Here is a 22,723-nt window from a genome sequence, read left to right on the forward strand (position 1 = left end):
AAATTATATATCAGAGAGATTAGGAATTCTTTTTACTCCCCAGTCCCTTCATCGCTCTGGTGAGGCTTCCTGACATAGAGTTTTGACTCTTGTCTTCCCAAATTTCACTAAATTTTTTTAGGACCACGCGGGTATCTTGGAATCATTCCGATGGTTTTGTGACGAGAACATTGTTCTTGGTGCCTCCTGTCATTTAGGGGTTGTGGCAGTGTCCCGGGGAGTTGAGCTCCGAGGTGTTGTCGTCACAATTTTATCATTGCAGTTCTGGAATACCTGAGTTTAGTATGCCGACATCGAAAATCTCTTTTATGCAGTTGTTGGTGAGATAACCTCGACGCCACCCAGTACTGGGGCGAGAGTTCGGGAGTATTGCCATAACTTGTATAACGGATGTTTTTCGAAGGTTGAGGTAGATGGTTTCCGAAGTTTTTCTCGGTTATGTGTTGAAGGATGGATACAACTGAATGTAGGATTTGCTAGATTTGGGTGAGATATTATGCTTCCCCTGTATCGCCAACACCTGATTGCATAACCGGAAAGGTTCGGGAGTTTCATAGGTGGGAATTCTTGTAGCTCTAGTTCTTCTTCCATGGATATTTGGTTTGAGATTGGGATTTCTTACCGAGTATTCGTTCTTGATCCGTTCCTTGTTGATTTATTTCTCTACCTAAATTATAAGTGGCTTCTCAATTTATGGATATGTGACCATTTCAAGTGGAATGCATTCGTTCATTTTGTTCGGATGTAAAGACGATTTATTGCAATTTCATTCCGTTGGATTCAGCTTCAATATTTGTCTATCAATGTGCTAATGGATGTCAACCTCTTCAGGATGGCTCCTCCAACGCGCACGACTCCGAATCCTGATCCGCCACCACCTCCCCCTCCTCCGGAGGCATGGCAAGCTGTGATGGCCGCAACCAATGCAAACACGCAGTTGATCATGCAAATTCTTCAAGAGCGCAATCAAGCGAATCAAGGCAACCAAGGCAACAATCAGAATCACTTTGCTACACTCAACCAGTTCCTTGCTAACGGACCTAAGACTTTCAGCAATTGTGTTGAGGCAACTGATGCTGACGATTGGCTCGTGGACTTATGCAAGCATTTCGAGTGCAGTAACGTTAGGCCTGAGGACTTTTTCAAGTTCCCTTCCTTCCAACTCAAAGACCAATCTGCAGAATGGTTCCAGCAGTACAAGGATTCTAGAGGAGGCCGTGTGATTACCTGGGATGAATTCCGTCAAGACTTCAAAGCTCATCATATTCCTCAGAGCGTGGTTGAAAGCAAGCATGAGGAATTCCGCAACCTGAAGCAAGGCTCTTTGTCTGTCTATGACTACAACAAGTTGTTTCAGAAGCTCACCCGCTTTGCTAAGCAGGACGTCCCTGACGAGAAGAGCATGATATACCAGTTCAGGGTGGTCTCAGAGAAGAAATCCAGCTAGCTCTTGTTCTCTTTGAGACCTTGAGGTATGATGAGTTCTACAACATGGCATTGAAGCGAGAGGCTGCCCAACTGAAGTGTGATGCGTCCAAGAAGCGAGTCAGAAATGCTACTCCGTCTTCCTCTACTCAAGTGGCCAAGCAGCAGAAGTATTGGCTTCCTCCTCCTCCGTTCCGTCAGCCGTATCAGAAGAGCAAAGGTGGCAGTGGATCTTCCCACCCACCCAACCCTGGCTTCCAGAACAAGACTTCGTCTCAAGCTCCAAGATCGAGTGCTCCGTACCATCGTCCGCTTTCAGAGGTCACGTGCAACAAGTGCCAACAGTAGGGTCACTATGCCAACAAATGCTTCAATCAGAGGCGTCTCCCTCCTCCTCCTCCCGTGAGATCGGCAAGTACAGCTGTGGTCAAGCATAACCCCAAGCACGCCAAGGTCAATTTGATGAATGCAGCTCAGGCAGAGGACTCGTCAGATGTCATCATGGGTAACCTTCCTGTTAATGATATTCCAACTAAAGTTCTTTTTGACACTGGTGCATCGCATTGTTTCATCTCAAGACCGTTTACATCTAAACATGAATTGACTTTGCAAGTTTTGCGTAGTCTGTTAGCAGTTGTCTCTCCCGGTAAGTGCATGTATGCTGACTCCATCATTCCGGATGTTACTATCACCTTGGGTGACTACAAGTTTCTGGCTTCTCCAACGGTTCTTGGTAACTCGGATATTGATCTTATTCTCGGAATGGATTGGCTTTCTAAGCACAAGGCGCATCTTGATTGTGCAGCCAGACAGATTCTATTGACTCATTCGTCTGGGGATGTAATTGTCTTTGCCGCTCGTGATGATACCATCCGTCTGTTTTCTCTCAACGAGAAGGGTGAACTGGATGCCATCTCGCAAATTCCAGTCGTTTGCGAATATCAAGACGTCTTTCCAGAAGAGCTTCCAGGAATGCCTCCGCAACGGCCAGTTGAATTCGTCATCGATCTTGAGCCTGGCACGGAACCAGTTTGCAAGCATCCTTACAAGCTCGGACCTGAAGAGTTGAAGAAGCTAAAGAAGCAACTTGATATTCAAGAGAGAATGGGTCTCATCCGACCTAGTTCTTCTCCATGGGGCTGTGGAGTTCTTTTTGTGAAGAAGAAGGATGGAACAGACCGACTTTGTGTTGATTACCGTCCATTGAACAAGAAGACTATCAAGAACAAGTACCCACTTCCCAACATCAACGAGCTATTCGAACAACTCAAAGGTGCCCAAGTATTCTCCAAGCTTGATCTCCGTATGGGTTATCACCAGATTCGAATCCGTGAACAAGATATTCCCAAGACGGCTTTCAGGACAAGCTATGGTTCATATGAATACACAGTCATGTCTTTTGGCCTCGTCAACACTCCTCCGACTTTCTCTCGCATGATGAACTTCATCTTCAATGCCTACACCAATGACTTCGTTTTGGTCTATCTCGACGACATTCTGGTCTTCTCGAAGAACAAGGAAGATCATGCCAAGCACTTGCGTTTGGTGCTCGATAAGCTCAGGGAACATCAGTTCTACGCCAAGTTCTCAAAGTGCGAATTTTGGCTCGATGAGGTTCTTTATCTTGGGCATATCATCTCTGCCAAGGGCATTGCGGTGAATCCTGAGAAGGTGTCTGCAATTGTGAATTGGGAACCACCTCAGAACGTGAAGCAACTCCGTAGCTTCCTCGGTCTCGCAAGCTACTGTCGTAGGTTCGTGGAGAACTTTTCTAAGATTGCGAAGCCTCTCTCAAACCTTCTCCAGAAGCACGTCAAGTATGTTTGGTCTCCGGAATGTGACATTGCTTTCAACACTTTGAAAGAGAAATTGGTCACTGCTCCAGTTCTAACTCCTCCTGATGAATCCAAACCGTTCGAGGTCTTCTGCGATGCCTCTCTTCAAGGTCTTGGTGAAGTTTTGATGCAAGAGAAGAAAGTTGTGGCTTATACCTCTCGCCAGTTGAGGCCCAATGAGAAGAACTACCCCACTCATGACCTCGAGTTGGCGGCAGTTGTGCATGCTCTTTTGACTTGGAGACATCTCTTATTGGGAAGAAAAGTGGACATTTTCACTGACCACAAGAGTCTCAAGTACATTTTCACTCAGCCTAATCTCAACCTCAGGCAGACTCGATGGGTCGAAATGATTCAAGAGTATAATCCGAGTATTGAGTATACTCCAGGCAAGGCCAATGTGATTGCTGACGCTTTGCGCAGGAAGGCGTACTGCAACAGTCTGATTCTCAAGCCTTATCAACCCGAGCTTTGTGAAGCTTTCCGCAAACTTAATCTGCAAGTTGTTCCTCAAGGTTTCCTCGCCAACCTTCAAGTCTCTCCTACCTTGGAAGATCAGATTCGCCAAGCTCAACTTCTTGATGCTATGGTGAAGAAGGTGAAGATTGGGATTGCCAAGAGTCAACCCAAGTACAAGTGCTACCGCCTTGATGACAAGGATACTCTCTTCTTCGAGGATCGTATTGTCGTGCCCAAAGATGACCTTCGTAAAGTGATCATGAACGAGGCTCACAATTCACTCCTCTCCATCCACCCTGGGAGCACGAAGATGTATCAGGACCTCAAGCAGGCTTATTGGTGGACTCGAATGAAGCGCGAGATTGCTCAGTTCGTGAATGAGTGTGATGTCTGCAGAAGAGTGAAGGCAGAACACCAAAGGCCAGATGGTCTCCTCCAACCTCTTGCCATTCCAGAATGGAAGTTTGACCACATTGAAACGGACTTCGTGACTAGGTTTCCAAAGTCCAAGCGTGGCAATGATGCTATATTCGTTGTCATCGACAAACTCACTAAAGTGGCTCATTTTCTGCCTATCAAAGAGTCTATCACTACAGCTCAATTAGCGGAGCTCTATACCTCTCGGATTGTCTCGCTGCACGGTATTCACAGGTGATCTCTTCAGACCGTGGCAGCATCTTTACCTCCAAGTTTTGGGATTATTTTCAGAAGGCCATGGGCACCAACATCCACTTCAGCACAACTTTCCACCCTCAGACTAGCGGTCAAGTCGAGTGTGTCAATCAGATTCTTGAAGATATGCTCAGGTCTTGTGTGATCTCCTTCGGCATGAAGTGGGAGGATTGTCTTCCATATGCTGAATTCTCCTATAACAACAGTTTTGAAGCAAGTTCGAGCAATGCCCCATTCGAAATTCTGTATGGCAGGAAGTGCCGTACCCCTCTCAACTGGTCCGAAACCGGTGAACGTCAACTTCTGGGAAATGACTTAATCACAGAGGCAGAAGAGATGTGCAAAGTCATTCGAGATAACCTCAAAGCAGCCCAATCGCGCCAGAAGAGCTACTATGATAGTAAGCACCGTGATTTGGCTTTCGAGATCGGAGATCATGTTTACCCCCGCGTCTCTCCAATGAAAGGTACTCGTCACTTCGGTATCAAAGGGAAGCTTGCCCCTAGATACGTGGGACCTTTCAAGATTGTCAGCAAGAGAGGTGATCTCACCTATCAACTAGAGCTTCCTTCAAACTTTGCAAATGTGCATGACGTGTTCCATGTCTCTCAGCTCCGCAACTGCTTCAAGACTCCAGAACGCACCATCAACTTCGAAGACATTGAACTCCAAGAACATCTCTCTTATCATGAGCACCCCGTTGCTATTCTTGAAGAGACTGAACGCAAGACTCGCAATAAGTCAATCAAATTCCTCAAAGTCAAGTGGTCACACCATTCTGACCGTGAAGCCACCCGGGAACGCGAGGATCACCTCCGTTCTGAGTACCCGGCGTTCTTCCAGTCCTAGATCTCGGGATGAGATCCTTTCGTAGTGGTGGGGTGTTGTAACACCCCGGATGTGATTTACCTAATATGTAATCCAACTCTTGCCGTTTCCGGCGTTAAGTTATTTTATTTTCTCGGGTTCGGGTTTTTGTCTCCATGTGTTGTTGTTGTTGTTGTTGTTGTTGTTGTTGTCATGCATCTCATATCATGTCATCATGTGCATTGCATTCACATACGTGTTCGTCTCATGCATCCAAGCATTTTCCCCGTTGTCCGTTTTGCATTCCGGCACTCCGTTCTCCTCCGTTGGTCATTTCTACCTTTCTTTCGTGTGTGGGGGTTAAACATTTCCGGATTGGACCGAGACTTGCCAAGCGGCCTTCGTTTACTACCGGTAGACCGCCTGTCAAGTTTCGTACCGTTTGGACTTCGTTTGATGCTTCTATGGTTAACCGAGGGACCGAAAAGGCCTCGTTTGTGTTGCAGCCCAACACCCCTCCAATTTGGCCCAAAACCCACCAAAACCCTCTCCATCATCTAGAGCGTTCGATCACGATTGCGTGGCCGAAAACCGCACCTCATTTGAACTCTCCTAGCTCCCTCTATGCCTATATATAGATCCCTCCACAAAAATCTCGGGTCTTTCCTACCCTAACCCTAGCCCCGCTCCTCTCCGCGCGGGCGGACACGTCCGCCGCCGCCGGACGCTTCTCTGCTGTCCACTCCCGTCGCGACACGTGTCGCCGCCGCCTCCACCAACCGCGCCGGCCCGGAGAGCCCGCGCGCGGCCCTCCCGGCCCGGGTCGCCACCCGTCGCCGCCCGGGGCGTCCTCTCCCTCCGCCGCCCGGTGCGCCTCGCGCGCCTCGACGCCGGCGACCGCCGCCTCCGCCGCCCGGCCGCCGCGCCTCCTCCCGGCCGTCGAGCACGGCCTCCTCGCGCCGGCCGCCGCCCCCGCCAATCCGGCCACCGCGACCACGACTCCGGCGAGCTCCAACGGCCTCTCCTTCCTCCCGCCCGAGCTCTGGCGTCGTCCCCGCCCCCGGTGAACAGTGTTTTCAGTGACCTCAACTTCCGCGCCGATCCGGATCTAGATCTGAAGATTTTGGATCGGTTGACTTTTCCCCGAAACCCTAATTAAATTGCATATTTCATCATGTCGTATCTCCGCATCCGTAGCTCCGTTTTGGGCATATAGCATATCAAAATGTTAGGCTCAGAGAGCACATCATTTTATCTCATTGCATCATTTTCAATTGAGTTCATATTTATGCCCGAAATGCTGTTGGAAGAGTGCTTTTTGAGTTAAATGTCAGATCTGCTGCTCCAATTAGCTATTTGTCATTTTTGCCCTGATTATTGTGTGCATGATATGCCCCTGAGCTCTACATATCTTTTCTTATATGCTTTGTCATCTTTCCAGAGGTGCCATCCATGTATTTTTGTGATGTGTGTGGTTACTAGCACAAGCTTGCAAAGCGGTGCATTCGTTAATGCTGATTTCAGGGACTTAGCATTTCCACTAAGTCCTTGATCTGTTTTTATCAATATGCCATATGTTCATGTCGTTTCCTAGTGATCCGTGCCTCTTTTGAGGATGATCAATAAGGATGTTTTGTTAATCTTGTAGTGCTCTATCAATCCATGTCCTTGTTTGCAATTTTGGAGCACCCTAGCTTGAGTCAATCGAGCTCTACTTTTGCCATTTCGTGAATCTGGGCAGATTGTCTACTTGTTAGCGATTTTGCCGAGGATATTGTAGTTGATCCGTGCATGCTATGTTATTGTTCTTGCCATGTCTAGCTTGCATAATATGTATTCTTGATGGGTGTATGCTCAGATTGTCATGACATGCTCTGTAGTGAGTGCATCGAGCTCGTAAACATGCCTACTTGATATCTGTTTTGCATGCTCCAGTATTCACTAAGTCTGTGATCTGTTTAAGTTTTTGCCATGTTCACATGCTTGCAATTGTATTTTCTGGTCCCTTTTGGCTCAAGGTCACTAAGGGACTTTTGTTAAGCTCTTTGAGTAGCTCCATTCCATGCTTTACTTTGCCATGTTAAGTTCCTGTAGCATCTAGTTTTCTTGCTCCGAAGTGTGCTACCTGATCTGAAATTCCAGACAAGTGTTAATTTCACTAAGTCTGAGATCTGTTTACCAATTGCATTTTTGCCATGCTTGTTTGAACTTGTTAATGGATGAATTGGCTGTAGCTCAGTGTTCCTCTTTTGTTAAGCATCATGAATGGATCCCTGCCATGTATTTTGTTGCCATGTTTGAGTGCTATAGCATGTTCATCTTGTTGCATTTAGATGGTCACTTGCTGTATATCGCAGACCGGTGCCATATTTGTTTTGCTTGCTATTTCCAAACCGTGTCTCCGATTCCGGTGTTCTTTATATCGTTTTCAAGAGAAATCATCTCACCTTTCTAGTGGCACACTTGGATTTCCATGTTGAGGCCAGGTTCATTCATCTCTTGTCAAATCTTGCATATGCAACACAAATCGCATCCCGCATAGCATACCATGTTTGCATCATGTTGTTTGAGCTTTGCATGTGGTTGATTGTGTCTTTTGTGCTTCTTTGTCTTGTTTGGGTAGAGCCGGGAGACGAGTTCGCTAACGAGGAGCCCGTTGAGTTTGCTTTCGAGGATCCAGTCAACTCTGACAACTTTGCAGGCAAGATGATCATACCCTCGAAATCACTTCTATCTTTGCTTTGCTAGATGCTCGCTCTTTTTGCTATGCCTATGCTACGATGCCTACCACTTGCTTATCATGCCTCCCAAATTGCCATGTCAAACCTCTAACCCACCATGTCCTAGCAAACCGTTGATTGGCTATGTTACCGCTTTGCTCAGCCCCCTCTTATAGCGTTGCTAGTTGCTGGTGAAGATTGGAGATCGTTCCTTGTTGGAACATTATTTACTTGTTGGGATATCACTATATTATCTTGTTATCTTAATGCATCTATATACTTGGTAAAGGGTGGAAGGCTCAGCCTCTCTCCTAGTGTTTTGTTCCACTCTTGCCGCCCTAGTTTCCGTCATATCGGTGTTATGTTCCCGGATTTTGCGTTCCTTACGCGGTTGGGTAATAATGGGAACCCCTTGATAGTTCGCCTTGAATAAAACTCTTCCAGCAATGCCCAACTTTGGTTTTACCATTTTCCACCTAGCCTCTTTTTCCCTTGGGTTTCCGGAGCCCGAGGGTCATCTTATTTTAAACCCCCCGGGCCAGTGCTCCTCTGAGTGTTGGTCCACCTGTCAGTTGCCGGTGGCCACCAGGGGCAACTCTGGGCTGGCCTACCCGTACCTAGGATAATTTGAGTGTGCCCTGAGAACGAGATATGTGTAGCTCCTATCGGGATTTGTCGGCACGTTCGGGCGGTGTTGCTGGTTTAGTTTTACCTTGTCGAAATGTCTTGTAACCGGGATTCCGAGTCTGATCGGGTCTTCCCGCTAGAAGGTATATCCTTCATTGACCGTGAGAGCTTGTCATGGGCTAAGTTGGGACTCCCCTGCAGGGATTTGAATTTTCGAAAGCCGTGCCCGCGGTTATGGGCAGATGGGAATTTGTTAATGTCCGGTTGTAGATAACTTGAACGTTAACTTAATTAAAATGAATCAACTGTGTGAGTTACCGTGATGGTCTCTTCTCGGCGGAGTCCGGGAAGCGAACACTGTGTTGGAGTAATGCTTGCCGCAGGTTGTTCTCTAGTTATTCGATCATGCTTTGCCTTCTCTTCTCGCTCTCTTTTGCGAATAGGTTAGCCACCATACTTGCTAGTCGCTTGCCGCAGCTCCACATATTTTACCTTGCCTTTCCTATAAGCTTAAATAGTCTTGATCGCGAGGGTGCGAGATTGCTGAGTCCCTGTGGCTCACGGTTTACTTCCAGACCAGATGCAGGGCCAGACGACTCCGTTCCAGATGAGGCGTTAGAGCTCAAGTGGGAGTTCGACGAGGACTCATGCCGTTACTATGTATCTTTCCCTGATGATCAGTAGTGGTGCCCAGTTGGGGCGATCGGAACCGTGTCGCATGTTGGGTTGGTCTTTTATTTTGGCACCGCAGTCGGGCCATGAGTGATTGGATGATGTAATGCTATTTATGTACTTTGATTGACGTGGTGAGTGTAAGCCAACTATGTTCGTTCCCCTTTTATTATTTATATTACATGGGATGTTGTGAAGATTGCCTAACTTGCGACATTGCTTTCAATGCGGTTATGCCTCTAAGTCGTGCTTCGACATGTAGGAGATATAGCCGCATCGAGGGCGTTACAGACATGAAAGCAGATTGTCTTTCAGAAATAGGTGGATTCTTAAGATAAGGATAGGTGTACAACGCAAGAGCTATAATAAGGCCTAACATGGTTGCTCGAAGATATATTTGTACAATAATAGGCATGCACATGCAGCTATAGTAAAAAGAGTTAATAACTTAATATGAGACATTCAATTCCAGTGCCTGAATGAAAATAGCTGAACAAATTTCTGTAATATAGCAGCCCAATAGTTTGTATAAATACGGATGCATGCAGGTGATGATAGACACTATATCATGTCTGATCCATAAGTAAGTGTGTGTTGTGCATTAAGTTTTCGATTCTTTGTGATATGTTTTGGTTAGTTCTATAGCATCCAGTTTAACATCTTATGTCGCAGACATTTGGTGAAGTATCAGAAAGGAGAGTCTGTCGTTAATTCTGCGTTACCATGATGGTATGTAAGGTGAGCAAAAAGAAAATTTTTGGCCTTAATTCCCAGCAACTCTCAAGGTAAGTAAGATGAGTCATATTAATAGATAGTGTTGCAGGGACCTTGATAGTATCTCTCAGACGAGTACCACTTTATATGGGATAGGAGATGCTTGATCCATGAATAAAATAACTTGGACCTCCTGTTTAGAGCGTCTACTAAATTATTGGTTCATCCATCTAAATGTTTTTACAAAAACAGGCATTTTTTAGCTGCAAGCCGTAGAACAATAGTTCTACGGTATATTTTCATTAAAATAATAGTGTGTTACAAATGGGGAGGAAAAAAAGGAAAGAAAGAAAAATAAATAAAAGTGCGCCTCTCTAACTAGCCTCTAAAATAAGGCCTCTTTTATTCACCGAATTGTCTACCATTACAATTCTTAAAGGTGACATCTTATGTTTCAAATGGTTTTGCAGATTGTAGGATAACAAAATGGGATCCGATCTCTCATATGTTTCTATACTTATCCAATGGTATCATCAATAAATGTCTGTTACTATTTCCCATCCATTGTTTCCACCATTTAAAGTGACTAGCCATATAGTAAATGGTTTTTTTGCACAAAAAATATAGTAAATGGTTTTTGATTATTAATTTCTGTCCTTCATATAGTGGAAACCTAAACAATATAAATAATGTCAGCATGCTATCTTAAGAAATATAGTTTATGCCAATTCAGTTTATGGTTAGTCAGATGTATCCATTACTCATTCACAGAATTATATTCCCTTTTGAATTAGTCCTGATATCTCAAATCCTTTAGGTTCTGACGGTATGTTGGGTCAATGTGGTTGTACACAACATATTTCAATTTTCTATGGTATGCCATTCCTACTTATGATTTTTTATTGTTGACCATGCTCATTTTAGATCATGCAAATATAAAAGGCCCTATTCTTATTTATAATAGTATATTCTATATTTAAGGACTATTTGTGTCATTTTTGTGGATAAATATACGAAGTGAGAGAATGTTTATTTTATTCTGTAACTTTCTTTTACAACTACAAAATTTAGAAATTTGAGTGATTGGCATAAAATACAACTAAAAATTCATTTTCTCTTATGAAATGTGCAATATTCAATATGCAAAAACAAGTGATAGTACCACTGATCTAAAAAAATACAATTTTCTATATTTAAGAATATTGTGGGATCTGTCGTGGTGAAAAGAACAATATCATTGAATTATATCGAATGTATATTGTGTATTACTATATTTGACTGCTTTTGTGAGAAAGTTTGCTTGACTTAACCATCTTAGAACACCGACTAGACATACCAGTTCAAAATTATTTATGTTTAGTATTAATGATAAATCAAAAAAATTGTAAGAAAAAAAACTAACTAGATTATTTTAAGACTTGACGGACAAGACATAAGTTAATATGTAACGACACATCACTTCAACCTATCAAATGTTAGCTTTTACAATTCTAATACTATAAAAAGTACAAATGTGAACTTAATTAGCCTCAGTATTTCAAAATATAACTAAAATATGGGTGTAGACCTATCAAAATAAACATGGAACAAGATAAGTCTCCCATGAGAATAGAAATTTGTGTCCAGGCGTTTACATTAGAAATCTGAGCAAAAATAGCAAGAAATGTTTCTGTATGTTATATTTAAATACATAGTAAATTTGCAATTTACTGTTTACATTATGGAAAGTAACCGTTGATAACATTATCATAATTTCATACATTATGCAAAAACTGTATATAGCCAATATTATATTGTTGAAGATTATATTTCAAAAGTTATGTAATGATTATACTTCAAATGCATGCGGCCTTTTCATATCGTCATCTTTTGTAATTACTAAATAGTTGTAATTTCAGTTTGTCTATACGTTTGTAGTTCTTTTATAGGAGACAAGCCATTGCACAAAAACTATTGTAGATCCCCATACCGTAGAAAGCTGTATTGCATGCTAGCCTGTGCGAATGCACGGGTTGGCGACTAGTTCTATTTTAATTTCTCATCCACTCCATAACACCAGATGCCTCCGAGACGTGACCCCGGTTTCACTTTCCCGCCGGAGCTCACCCAGCTGATTCAACAGCAGAATGCCTTAATGCAAATGCTCATCCAAAACCAAGGCAACAACAACAACAATCCACCGCCACCACCTCATGTCGATAACCTGACCCGGTTCCTAAGACTGAATCCGCCGGTGTTCTCTAGTAGCACTGAGCCGATTGTAGCTGATGATTGGCTCCGCAAGATCGGAAGGGATCTAACAACTGCTGGATGCACAGATGCTGAGAAGGTGCGTTTTGCCACACATCAACTGAATGGACCTGCAGCCTCTTGGTGGGAAAACTACACCGCCACTTATCTGGTCGCCACCATGACATGGGATCAGTTCCAGCGGGCTTTCCGCACCGCGCATGTCTCAGCTGGAGCCATGAGTCTGAAGAAGCGTGAATTCCGCACTTACGCCAGGGGAACCGTACTGTGGGGCAGTATGTGGACGAGTTCAGCAAATTATCTCGATATGCCCCAGATGACGTGGCCACAGATGCCGCAAAACAGGAGAAGTTTCTTGAGGGACTTGTAAGTGCATCTAGTGCCACCCCTAGTTGGTTTTGGAGTATTGACGACAAACCTAGTTGAGGGACTAATGTGTTTGTGAGAATTGCAGGAAAACATAGGTAGAAGTCCCTATTGATTCGATTTTACTACCAGAGATGACCCTTAAAAATGTACGAAGACATTGAAGACAATGGTGGTTTATGAAGATATTCATATTGAAGACAATGACATGAGAAGACTCCCTATGAAGCTTTTGGAACTCGAAGACCTAGATCCTTCGTAGTTTTATTTCATTCATGTTGTGTCATAGGAACCACCGTACTGTTAAGTGGGGTCGAAGAGAACCAGTCAGAATGACTGAAGTGATGCCTAATTCAAATCCTATGTCTTCGAGCGAAGCCTATGAGAGAAAATCTTGTCTAGAGTCAAACAAGTCAGCTTTACTTGTAGCCCAAGTAAAGTTGCCGTGTGAGTTCGAAATCCGACCGTTGGTACATGTGTCAGTTCCTTAGTGACCCAGGGTCATTTCGGACAGATCAGGTCGGGTTGCCAAGTGGCTATAAATAGTCCACCCCCCACAACCTTAAACGGTTGGCTGCTCAGATTTCAGTGCACGGCTTTTGTCGTTTGAGAGCAACCCACCTCGAAGCCTTTGAAAGAAAAATTCCTAGTGAGGAGAAAAGCCCTAACCACCCAGAGCCAGAGTAAATTGGGCATCACTTAAGTCTTCGTGTCTGTGTGATTTGAAGACTTATTACACTTGAGGACTATGCATCCTCCAGACGGTTAGGCGTCGCGTTCAGAGCATCCAAGAGAAATTCTGGATTGCCAGTGAACGAAGTCTGTGAAGGTTTGGGAGTCTACCTTGAAGACTTACCTGAGTGATTGGGCGAGGTCTGTGTGACCTTAGCTCAAGGAGAAAACGGTGAGGACTGGGTGTCTTGGACTAAGTGTCCTTGATTGGGTGTCTGGGACTGTGCGTCCTTTGGTTTAAATACCTAGCCGCTCCAACCAGACGTACAGTTGTCACAGCAACTGGAACTGGTCCAACAAATCATTGTCTTCAAAGTGTCACTGGTTTCATCTTCACTTCCTTTCGCTTACAGTTATTCATTGTGAAGCCATTGCATGCTTTCTTTATCTTTCGTCTTCACAACATGAATGTATGATCTGTTTGGCTTCATAACTTCTTCCTACCTGATCCTTATTACACTGAAGCTGTTTGTCACTGCGCTTTCACTCTATTGAATACATGACCATGGCTGGACTAGTGTAATCTAACTTCCGCTGCATAGTAATAGGCATAATCTTCACTGTTTGTCTTCATAACTCTCACGTTTTGAAGACTTTCATAAAAATCGCCTATTCACCCCCCCTCTAGTAGATATAACGCACTTTCAATTGGTATCAGAGCAAGGTGCTCCCTTGTTCTGTGTGATTCGGTTTAACCACCTAGAGTTTTAGCTATGTCGACTGCAGGGATAATCAAAGTCTCCACTGCTTGTCCCGTCTTCGATGGAACTGAATATCCCTACTGGAAGAATAAGATGCGCATGCATCTTGAAGCCATTGACGTCGACCTATGGTATGTCGTCGAAAATGGCGTTCCCAAGGCTGGAGAAGGTGTCACTGCTGCTGATGTCAAGAAGTTCATTCAACTGGACTCTACTGCCAAGAATATCATCTGTGGTCATCTGACCAAAGGACAGTATGGCCGTGTGAGTGCCTTGAAGACATCCAAACTGGTCTGGGATTGGCTCTCCAAAGTTAATGAAGGCATATCAACCCAGAGAGATCAAAGAATCAGTGTCCTTCGCAATCTCTTCAACCGCTTCAAACGAAATGACAATGAGAATGTCCAGCACACCTTTGATCGGCTCACTGACATCACAAATGAGCTTCAAGCCCTCGGCGCTACTGAGATCACCAAACATGAAATCGTCAAGACGCTGCTGAGATCACTTGATAGTTCGTTTGACATTCTGGCCCTGATGATTCAAGAACTTCCTGATTTCAAGACACTCGATCCGTCTGACATACTTGAGAGGCTCAACACACATGAGTTTCAGCTTTCTAAGAAAAGAGATATCTACGGTCCAAACTATGGGCGAACTCGTGCCTTGAAGGCAAAAGCTGTCTCCTCATCTGAAGAAGAATCTGACTGCAATTCTGATGATCCTGAAGACATTGGAAGAGAACTTGCAATGCTAGTGAAGAAGTTCCAAAAATTCACTAAGAAGAAAGGCTTCAGGAAATCTTCACGATCAAGCTCAAGGAATGATGAAGCTTCTGCTCATGACTACAAGAAGAAAACATGTCACAAGTGCAAGAAAACTGGACACTTCATCTCTGAGTGTCCACAGTGGGACAATGAGAACAGAAGGAAGAAGAAGAGCAAGGAATATGATTCTGACGACAAGAAGAAGAAGAAATACTCAAAGTCTTCTTCCAAAACTTCATCAAGGTCTTCATCACACAAGAAGAGCTCATCTGGCAAGGCACGTGCGTTTGTTGGAAAGGAGATGGATTCAGAGGAGGAGTCCGCATCTGAGGAGGCAGAGGTGGAGTCTGAGGAGGAGTCTGATTCTGGCATTGCGAGTCTGGCTACAGCATACGTCGCCAAGTCCATCTTCAATACTGAAGACAATGACTGCATCACCGACACCGACGCAAATGACAAGAACGACTCCACTCCTACCTACTGCTTCATGGCACGCGGTGCCAAGGTAAACACACGCACAACTCGCTGTGAAACAACTAGTGACGATGACTCTGAATGTGATTTAAAACCTAGCTACAAAACACTTGCTAAAATTGCAACCGAACAACAGAAAGCTATGGAACATATTCAAAAATTGTTAGACAGAAGCGATGATCTGTTGGGTGCTGAAATGACTCGATCTGAATCCTTAATTGAAGACATAAAAAACCTTCACGTTAAGTATCAGGAACTTGAAGATCGTCATGATACTCTCTCAACAACTCATCAAAAGCTTTCCTATGAATATCTTCAAAGGAAGCAAGAACTTGAGAAATTGAGGGTGGCTCATGAAGATCTTCAAAAAGAAAATGAGTCACTTCGCGCTGAACAGATCAGTCCCGCTCAGGAAGGATTTGAACCACCATGTCTTAAATGCATTGAGCGTGATAATGCTGCTTCTGTTGCTGAATGTTCCACTGCTACTACTGTTTCAATATCTTCAACTGTTGATGTGGTAACCAACCCCTCTGCTGAGGATACCACTGCTATTGCTGATGAGAATGCTAGGTTGAAGACATTGCTTGAAACAGGGATGTACAAAAGTCTGAAAGGGCATCAGACATTATGTGATGTCCTTAAGAAGCAGATTCTGAACCGAAACCCTAGGAAAGAGGGTGTTGGGTTCGTGAGGAAAATTAATGCAGATGGGTCTTACTGGAAACCTGAGCAGTACCCCAAAACCACATGGGTTGCTGCAAAGGAATCCTCAGCAGATCCATCCAATCTGTCTGGCTTCACTTGTGCTAACCCAATTATCATTGATGAATCCTTTGATGCAAACTATAAACTGTTTAAGAATCAGAATGATGAAGTGTTTGCCAGGTACATTGGTACTAACTGCAGGAATGGACCGCCTATGAAGAAGATCTGGGTTCTGAAAACATGTCTGGAAAATCTTCCTGTGAATGTCTTCATGACACCTCACTTGAAGAAGACAAACCTCAGACCAAAGGCTTCATACAAACAGGGGACTCACCTGAGTCGCACTAACGCAAATGTTTTGCAGGGGAACCATACTCAGGCATATGAATATGAGAGTGGTTCATCGAACCGTCATGTTCATATGACCAAAAATTATTCTGCTTATTCCTATGAGTATTATTGTCCACCTGCTAGACTGTTTGCTAAGGTTTCAAAGCCAAAATTCTCAGATGCTGCACTTAGACTTATAGCTTCTAAGCCACCCTTGAAGATGTGGGTGGTTAAGAAAGCTTAACTCTCCTTTTGCAGGGAAAGGTCTCCAGCACAAAAACAAAATCTTCTGATGCTATTGCTGGGGACCATAAAAATCTTGTGGGGTGCAAGATAAAATGCCCAAATGGCATCATTATGTACTTCGTTCCTGAATCGCATGCTACTCTCCCCATTAGTCCTAATCTGGATCTAAGTTTTCATAACCCACTGGTTCGTCAAATGTTTATGCTTCACAACACTCTTCGTGAAGCCTATCCCCCTAACTGCACTGTGGGGTACGATACTAGCGACTTCAAAGTCTTCAGAATGGATTATTGACAGTGGGTGTACAAATCACATGACTGGCAGAAGAAGCCTTCTTATGGACTCAACATTACGTCCATCCGACAAGAGCCACATTACATTCGCTGACACTGGTAAAAGTAAGGTATTGGGTCTAGGTAGAGTTGCAATCTCAAAGGATCAACACATGGATAAAGTCATGCTTGTTGAATCCCTTGGCTTCAACTTAATGTCTGTCTCAATGCTTTGCGATTTGAATATGATTGTAATGTTTGGCAAATATCGCTGCCTGGTGCTAATGGAATCTGACAAATCTCTAGTGTTTGAAGGGTATAGGAAAGGTGATTTGTATGTGGTAGATTTCTCAGTAGGACCACAACTTGCAGTATGTCTTCTTGCAAAAGCTTCAGAATGCTGGCTTTGGCATCGAAGGCTTGGGCATGCTGGCATGAGGAACCTCCACACCCTTGCGAAGAAAAAGCATGTCATAGGCATCGAAGGCGTCAAGTTCAAGAAAGATCACTTATGCGGTGCCTGTGAAGCAGGGAAGATGACAAGGGCAAAACATCCTTCGAAGACAATCATGACCACTACTCAACCCTTCGAACTGCTTCACATGGATCTTTTCGGTCCCACTCACTACTCAACTTTTACTACTTCTGCATGCCTCTATGGCTTCGTAATTGTTGATGATTATTCTAGATATACTTGGGTGCACATAATCCTTTACAAGACTGAAGTGCAGGATGTCTTCAGACGCTTCGCAAATCGAGCTATGAACAATTTTGGCGCCAAGATAAAGCACATCAGAAGTGACAATGGCACTGAATTCAAGAACACTGGCCTTGATACATATCTGGATACCTTGGGCATCACACATGAATTCTCAGCTCCATACACGCCACAGCAGAATGGCGTCGTCGAACGCAAGAACAGAACACTCGTTGAGATGGCCAGAACAATGCTAGATGAATACAAGACTCCAAGAAAATTCTGGACTGAAGCCATTGATACTGCTTGCCATACAATTAATCGTGTTTATCTTCACAAGCTCCTGAACAAGACATCTTATGAACTCCTAACTGGCAAGAAGCCAAATGTCAGTTATTTCAGAGTATTTGGCGCAAAATGCTGGATCAAGGACCCACACCACACCTCAAAGTTTGCACCAAAAGCACATGAAGGCTTCATGCTTGGATATGGAAAGGATTCGCACTCCTACAGAGTCTTCAATCTCTTCCACTACAAAGTGGTTGAAACAGTGGATGTGCAATTTGATGAAACCAATGGATCACAAAGAGAGCAATTGCCAAATGTGCTAGATGAAGTTCCAGCAAATGAATCAATCAAGCTTATGGGAACTGGAGAAATTATACCTTCTGAAGCTCAACCTGAAGAAGAACTTATCATCTCAGCACCTGATCCACATGAAGACAATGCTCAACTTGAAGATATACCTTCAAATGACCACATAGATCAGCAAGAGCAAAGTCTTCGCCCCACACACCCTCGTGTTGCAAATGAAGTACAAATTGACAAAATACTGGACAGCATCAATGCACCTGGTCCACTCACTCGTTCAAGGGCAACTCAGCTAACAAACTTCTGTGGGCATTTCGCATTTGTCTCAATATCAGAACCCAAGAAAGTTGAAGAAGCCTTCATGGAACCTGAATGGATTCAAGCTATGCAAGAAGAGCTTCAACAGTTTGAGCTGAATAATGTATGGGAACTGGTTAAGCGTCCTGATCTACGGAAGCACAACATAATAGGCACCAAATGGATATACCGCAACAAGCAAGATGAGCATGGTCAAGTTGTCAGAAACAAAGCTCGTCTAGTTGCTCAAGGATATACTCAAGTGGAGGGCATTGACTTCGATGAAACATTTGCTCCTGTGGCTAGGCTTGAAGCCATACGCATACTGCTGGCCTATGCAAATCATCATAACATACTTCTCTATCAGATGGATGTGAAAAGTGCCTTTCTCAATGGCAAGATTGAAGAAGAAGTGTATGTTGCACAACCACCTGGCTTTGAAAATCCAAAACATCCTGATATGGTATACAAGCTCAACAAGGCACTGTGTGGCCTCAAACAAGCCCCCAGGGCCTGGTATGATACACTCAAGTACTTTCTAAAGAGCAAAGGCTTCATACCTGGTTCCCTGGATCCCACTCTTTTCACGAAGACATATGATGGTGAACTGTTTGTGTGCCAAATATATGTGGATGACATTATCTTCGGCTGCACCAATCAGAAGTATAGTGAAGAGTTTGGATACATGATGCAAGAGCAATATCAGATGTCCATGATAGGGGAGCTGAAGTTCTTTCTCGGTCTTCAAATACGGCAACAACGCAACGGCATCTTCATATCACAAGAGAAATATCTTAAAGAGTGCCTGAAGAAGTTCGGTATGCAAGACTGCAAAGGCTTCACAACACCAATGCCAGCCAAGCATCATCTGGGTCCCGACGACAATGGTAAAGAGTTCGATCAAAAGGTATACCGCTCCATGATTGGGTCTTTGCTTTATTTATGTGCATCTAGGCCAGATATCATGCTTAGTGTTTGCATGTGTGCTCGATTTCAGGCGACACCAAAGGAGTCGCATCACTTAGCTGTGAAGCGAATTCTTCGATATTTGGCTCACACCCCAACTCTAGGATTATGGTATCCAAAGGGCTCAGAGTTTGATTTAGTTGGATTTTCGGATGCTGATTATGCTGGTGACAAAGTTGATCGCAAGTCTACATCAGGCACATGTCACTTTCTGGGACGATCACTTGTATGTTGGTCTTCAAAGAAGCAGAACTGTGTATCACTCTCCACTGCTGAATCTGAATACATTGCTACTGGATCTTGCTGCGCTCAGCTTCTGTGGATGAAGCAAACAATCAAGGATTATGGCATTCATCTGAAGCAAGTGCCACTTTACTGCGACAACGAAAGCGCCATCAAGATTGCCAACAACCCAGTTCAGCACTCGAAGACAAAGCACATTGAAATTCGTCATCACTTTCTCAGAGATCATGTTGTGAAGGAAGACATTGATATCATACACGTCAACACTGAAGAGAAATTGGCAGATATCTTCACAAAGCCCTTGGATGAGAAGAGATTTTGCAAGTTATGGTGTGAGCTAAATATCTTGGAATCCTCAAATGTCCTGTGATCAGGCACACATCCTAACACTTAAGCATATTGATGACTTAGATGTGCAACACACGAAGTAGCGTATATCTTCAAACAATGAAGACATACATTCTAAGTGTGAATACATTAATGTGGAATTTGACTTCGGAGCGCCACGATAATTGTGCGCCGTGTCTAGGTCTAATACTTCCTATACGGTGGGTAACGCCACCACCAAACGTTCCATTTTGAAGTGTTTCTCTCATGGCGTTACCTCTCAATGTCTTCACAATTGGTTTGGTTTCATTCTCAATATGTCTTCATGATTATTTTCACTGCGTTGATTATATGGATGTATATGTACTGATGTTCTGTCCTCTACAGCATTCACTTATAGCTATGTCTTCTTGGTTGAATCTTTTGAACTAAGTGAATGTGATCGGACCCTAACCTCTCTATGCTTTCTATCTCAAACTCTATCTCTCCAAGTCATATGCATTCTGTTGAAACTGTCAAATGTCTTCACTGTGTCCTTGTCAGCTGAAGACATAGTGACAATCATAAAAGTCCGTTTTTAATGCTCATTCCTCCACATAAGATGCGGAGAAGAAGGAACGACGGCCCGACAATTTAGGCGTGCGTGGGACATGGAACAAATCCCAATCTTCCTCTAACTGGCCACGCGTGCCTCAAATGCAAACCGCCAGGGGTACCTGCGTAATAGCGCAGTGCCGCCTCTATCCCTATAAATACACGATTCACTACGGTCATTATCTCCTTCTTCCACCCTCGCACGAACCCTAGCGCCACCGCTAGCACTCGACGACGCCGGCGACGAAGCGCTTCACTGCCGCAACCTCTCCAACGCCGTTTTCACGCCGACAGCAGACATCGCTCTCTCCGCCGTCGCCATAGGTGTCTTCCGTTGCCAAGTTAGGGCACGGAGGATCGAACTGCTCGGCCTCAACTCTCACTTCGTCTAGCAGTTCCAAGTGTGGTAAATAAAACCTCTTTTTACAGCTTCTTTTGATCCTACAGTTCAGTCACTTTCTGCCATAAGAAGTTTCTCTTCACACCAGTTAAATCTCTCGCTGCATCTCATAACATGCCTAGTATATTCACTTGTGCTTCATAAAGTAGTTAGATTCCTCACTTGTACTGATCTATGGGTTCGTATAAATCTGGAACCAACTTCTTATCTATAAGTGAATGTCTTCGCATAATGAGGTCAATGTCTTCTAAACCGATTTATCTTCAAAATCTTCTGAGAATGCATATGACCTCTTCCCCTTCCCTCGCACCTTAATGCTGTCACAGGTACATGTCCGTGGGAGAATCCTTTGGTTCTCATAGTCTGCATTCATTTGCAGAGTACTTGCAGCATCACATCAACTCGCCTGAAGCCAGTTCTTGCAAAAGGAAGCCTTTGAACATCTTGAAGCCTTCCAAGTTATTCATGGCTTCAGAAACAGCAGCAAGGAAGGGAGGCAGACAGCGACGTGGTGAAACGTCCAAAGATCTGCCTAATGAATTGGCAGAGATGTACAAAACTGATCCTGAAGAAAGCTATGGTCAGCGCAAGACACGAATCCAATGGATTCGAAGATATTGGGCAGAGCAATGGTTTCACTACCGCTTCGTCACTCAGGAATATGCAGAGAAGTGCGCCATCAAGAGACCGTGGGGAGATGTATTATACAAAAATCTCGTACCCAGGTCCAGAGCCGAAGCCATTGCTCAAGGCTTCTATCCATGCATGGTGAGAGGACCACAGCCAGCTGAGGCACATCCGTCATCACTTCTCTGGTGCCGCGATGATAATCTCTTCAAGCGCAACTTTCAGTTTGCACAACAGTCAGCGAAGATAAACACGAAGAAATTTGGGCTTGACTTCAACCCTGGTCCCTCCTCACCAAGGGCAGATGGCACACGCAACGCCGATCCCAATATCATCGGGCCGTATGCCAATCTTGCAGGCCTCATCACTCGCATCCTAGTCCAAGGGACTGCTGTGAATGACCCTCCAGCAGATACTGAGTCAGATGACGCCCCTGCTGCTCCGAAGCCAAAGCAGAAGAAGCCAAAAGCTCCAAAAGCTTCAAAGCCAGCCGCTTCTCCCAAGATCACAAGAGTGAAGCCTTTAGCAACTGCACCTCCTGAAGCCAGTGTGCAGTCAGAAGGCTTATCACGGGTGTCCAAGCCCCAAGAAGCCAAGAAGCCTCAGCCACACACAGGCAAAGAGCTCACAGCTGTTGACATTCTGCGCTGCGAAGCCATTGATCTCTCAAGCGATGAAGATCTTGGAGATGATGCTCTTGAGCAGCTCATCAAGAGCAAGGAGGAGGCTGAAATCTTCAACAATCTGCCTCTGTTTGATGTCGCCGTCATCCACAACTTCATCGATGAATGGTTTGACACACCAGACATAAGCTTCAATGATCTGCAGCTACCCATAGGCCTCAGCATTGCCTTTCAAGGTGCAATCGCTTCAGAACTTGCAATAGCCCAGCGAATTGTAGAACTGAAGCAGAAAATTGATCATGAAAAGGCTCAGTTCAAGAAGCACGTGGCCAAGCTCAGTGTGCAAGAAGTGAAAAACTTCAAGATCATGTTGCACGAGCTGAAAGAGAACTTCCTGAAGACGCGTGCCGAAGCTCAAGGCTCGCGAGAACGCATGAAGACTTTGGCTGATCGCTGCGTGCAAGCCTACAATGAGGCAGAAAAGCGCAAGGCACTTGGCCGTCCCGACATTGACCCCAGGATGGCCGCGAAGAAGAAAAAGAAGGCGTCTGTGCCCGAACCTGAAGCGCCAAGGTCAGAAC

Source organism: Triticum urartu, chromosome 2A (assembly GCF_056163025.1).
Source record: "Triticum urartu cultivar PI428250 chromosome 2A, HENAU_Tu73, whole genome shotgun sequence".
In the NCBI taxonomy this organism is placed as follows: domain Eukaryota; kingdom Viridiplantae; phylum Streptophyta; class Magnoliopsida; order Poales; family Poaceae; genus Triticum; species Triticum urartu.